Here is a 4,687-nt window from a genome sequence, read left to right as displayed (position 1 = left end):
TAGATGACGAAAAAGGACTTTCGGAGTTGACTTTACGTACCTTTTTAGACTCTCTAAAAATGAAAAGGACCAAGTTATCTTTGTCGTTAGACTCGTTAAAAGCATTAAATAGTGACAAACTTGTCTTTAGACGAGAACGAGTTTCACTATCGCTAGGCTCATTAAAACATAGCGATGGGTTTGCCCGAAGCGAAAATTATAGAACAAGCATATGTTATCCTCCTCAAGCTTGAAAAAAATAAAGAGGTACTGGTCAGCAATGACTGGGGAAAAATTGGGAGAAACTCAAAGAACTTTATTGGTAGCAAGTCGCTCTTGAACATGACACTTCCACTCCGTGCCTGAGTCGGGTTGGGTTGTTTCATTCATCGGTCACATCACCATGGTCTCGCCAATACCATCCATCTTTGGGGTAAATGCTACCAATCCATCACACAAGTGTCTCCGATATGTTCAAGAGAAGTCATCCAGAGAAGTCAACCATGTCCCATCCACTACCATACATTATCCTTCATCCTTTCATGACCGCCACCCTGAACCATATATCATCAGATCGTTTTCACCTCCATCAAAATCATTTGCTCTGTTCCGTGTCACTGATGTGGGATACTTTAAGGCCCTCCTTTGACGGATCGCTTTTTGTCGACATCAGCTCATTATCCAAGAAGTTGGTCTAGGAACACACCCTTCAGTACTTTGAAGCTTGCATGCCTCAATGGCAAGTTTCTCACTTCCGGCGACAGGTATACATCAATGACCTTCGACCGAAAGATTTTGCGTGGTGTTCGACGCCAAGTCCTTTATTCACACCACGTGAATTGTACTGCAGTACCTTGAGGGTCATTATCATTATCGGTGATCCCTCTCGCGCTTGTTAACGGTTTACCTCATTGACCGGTAATCAAGCGATGTCTTTCCATGTTCGACTTCAGAACATTTCTCACATGGATCGACTTGTACTTAGAGTGAAGATCGGATGAGATTGAAGACCCTGGATCTAGTTTCATCCATCCGAGCTGCGATATATATTCAGGAAAGATAAAGACATTGACATGTACATCATTGCAGCAGATAATCATCCTACCAAAAGGATAATGATTTCATCAAAATCATCAGTCTACCATCAGATGATTGTCTGTTCTATGTACAGAAAAATGAATTTATAAAGCTGAGCATGGGAATGCCCGCCTCAGTTAGATCATGAAAGCAGTATCAAAAATAATGTATTGTATTGTATCTTATTACAGGTCTCCTCCCAGCATTGGAAGAACTTCGGATCCTCCTAATAAAGCATTTCACCCGATAAACGACCTCATATTTTAGGGGGCAACTGTTATAGACTTTTTTGTGCCTTACAGCATTGAGCATGAAATGTCCATAATTCAAGGGATCCAAAGTCCCTAAAGATGTTGTTACAGCTCCTAAAGGAACAAGGTCAACCGATGACAGCTTCTCCCAGATGTTCTCCACCAAAAACCACTCAGAAACAGTGAATTCAGGATCAATTCAGAGGCTCCACTAGCTGTCTGCGCTGAAATGCAAAGTCTGCACTGGCTAGGTGCACTGCAACGCAGGTAGAAGCACTACCAGGGTGCGCTGAGCGGGAAATGACAAATGGCAAGTTCATTCAACGAGGTGGAAAGACCATGGAAGCTTCCAGAATCTTCCTCAATGACACTTGCCTCAATGAATTCGACTAGTGATGAGTAAGAGGTTCTCAATCTCCAAGTGGAAGCAAGAACTGACAGAGAGAAGCCACAAGTCAAAACATGAGCTGACTCATCCTCTCTGCTCACATCTATATATGGATCTCTCACCCAGAGGTTCAGGAGGCTGGAATTTTGTATTTGCAGAGAATTGTTGTTGGTTTGAGATTGAGATTAGTACATTGGGTGATTTATGCTTTGTTGGAGGAGAGGAAGGGATTCCTTTGCTGGGAGGTAGATGCTAGATCGGGCCTCACTTGGTTGTTTCTCCTCTTGGACTTTATTTACTCTATCAATAAACTATTTGAGTTTCTCCTACATGTTGTATACCAATGATGTTTTGTTATGCTTACATGTTTAGCTTAATCTGATCTTGAGCTTTTTATGAATGTATATCTGTATCTTCTTGTAGTTTCTCTCTCTCTCGTGATCTTGCAGGAATTCTGTGAAGCTGGGCCGGTGAGAGAGCTGGGAGCTGGGAGCTACTGAAGAGAGGAGCGATTGGATCAACGAACTTGCGAAAGACACAGGTTAGTTAGATTCTACTTCCTCATTTACATTCCATAAAGAAGAATACTCGAATAAGTTTCTTTGTTTGTTGCTAAGGCACTATCACCTCTTAGAGTGGGATAGGGGCATTCCGAATTGGATACTTTTCCCAACAACAATGTGCCAAGCTGCAAAAAGGATCCATCTGTCCTTTGCTTGAAAACGACATCCGGTGTCCACTGACACAATTTGATGAACGCCCACTAGCGTATTTGCTAATGATGATCGCCCACTCGCTGATGAAGATTCCCACTGGCTGCTTCGTTGATGTTGTCGAGACTTGTAGTTTGATAACCACTTGTCAATTTCATTGACATTTCCCCCCTTTGTCAACTGAAAGGAGAGACAATCTTCTTCAAATTATTTCTGAATTCTGAACTCCTCCCTTCAGGTGTAGGAGAGTTTCACTGTTGTACTCCCTCGTTCAATGGCACGAGAGTACCATCTTCATTTGACTATTGGCTGCAATATGTGTGAGTGAATCCGATTGTAAAACTTGTACAATCTTCTGGTTGTGGATGACCATTCCCAGGGATCAATCTATGAATAATTTATCTTCAATCTGGCAGGTTGGTCTTGTTTGCAACATTTCTCTGATGAATGATTCTACTTGCCACAATGGTGACAAGGATGGAGATCAAAACACTAATATTCCAAATGACCAGTTCTTTGACAATGAGAACATTTCGGTTTGTCTGCAACTTGAGTTTGCATGCATTTTTGTTTGTCTGCACTTTCAGTTTGTGTGCATTAATGTCTATCTGCAACTTGCGGAGAACTTGCTAAGGTGATATGTTCAAGTAATCCGGCACTGATGAACTGAATGGGCTTTGAATAACCAGGGATATGTAATTTGTCGTTATCTTTGACATATCCTAAGCCACGTTGATTTCGATTACTTTGAATTTATTCCCATGGATTGATGATGGGTTTGGAAGAAAGTTGCACTGGCACAACTTCAACACTTGAAGCTGGTTGGATGAATGAGTTCGAATGATTAGCTATATCTGGAAAAGACTTGGAAGCAACACACATCTATTGCAACTCAATTCTCTGCAGTTGCAATTCTAGTTGAAGGAACTCAATCATTTCATGTGCATGTTGAAGATGCACTTGAATTTCAGCAAGAGTGGTTTTGCTGATGTGCACCATGTCTTCGGCTGAGGATAACATTAAATTGTAAAGAATTTGGGACAACAGAATGTGTGTCGCCATGTTGTCTTTCTTACTTTGAAGTCAGGCTCGCTTGGTGTGGAAGTCGTGCTTGAAAATTGCGTACTTGAGTTGATCACTGAAATGACAGGCTCACTTGTATTGTTTTTTGATTGCTGATGCTTTAAACACTTTCTTGAATTGTTGACTTGACGCTCTCTTGATGACAATCACTTTGCTTGAAAGGAACTTCATGAATGTTGTAATGAACTTTACACAGGCTCGCTTGTGGTGTGTTGAATTGTCGCACCTGATTTGGTTACTTGAAACACTCACTTGATCTTAGTGTGCTTGCTGTAGACACATGCTTGTTTTGATGCTTACTTGAAGGTTAGAAGTCACACTCATTTGATGATGATTTCTTGCTTGATTTTTTTATGAATATGCTCGCTTGAACTTGTTTTAACAATTGATTGTTTGAACTCACACTTGCTTGCTTTCACGCTTGCTTGCTTGATTGTACTTTCTTGAAATACTTGTTGCCTTGAACTCTTGTGTGATTACTGCACTTAGTGATGCACTAAATGTGCTAAAAAAAATGATGGGTGTCGAACACTATCGAAAATGCACTCAAATGACAAATGATAATTCAATGTTCAAGTAACAACTGACTTGACTTAATGATGCACTTTAACAAATCAAATGAGGGTGTCAGTTACAACCGAAAATGCACCCATACAATTCAAGAATAGTTTATCTACAAGTGATACAAAAAGTGTTGATGATGTTGATGTTGTTAGGCTTGAAGTGCTTGATTTGTAGCGTCCTTAACCTGATGGCGTGAATTAGCTGTTGTGAAATGTTGTTGCAGAATATTACTTTTATCAAGTCGATGATGTGAAGCTTTGTGCTTATGAACTTAATTGATGGGATGTTGATGTAGAAATGTCGTTGACAACTTGATTATGTATTGTTGCTTCTTGATTGCTTGCAATTTGCTTGAATACATAAGCTTGAATGGAATTGATTATGTGCATGCAATTCGCTAATTTGTTGTGTGTACCATAGTAGAAAGATACCACAGGAAGGTTAGTGTCAAAACTAGACACAAAACATAAATAATATCAAGAAACATGCGCCATCACAAACATACACATGGTGTACCTAAGATCCCCTTATTTAGTTTCAGGTGGATCTAGGACACAATCACCACAAAAAATATGTCTTTATTAAATATTTGAAGTACATCATATTTCACCTTGACAACATGGTCATGAAAT

This window comes from Pinus tabuliformis, chromosome 9 (genome assembly GCF_031772625.1).
Source record: "Pinus tabuliformis cultivar Carrire ecotype Pingquan chromosome 9, CPIR1, whole genome shotgun sequence".
In the NCBI taxonomy this organism is placed as follows: domain Eukaryota; kingdom Viridiplantae; phylum Streptophyta; class Pinopsida; order Pinales; family Pinaceae; genus Pinus; species Pinus tabuliformis.
This window is presented reverse-complemented; position numbering follows the sequence as displayed.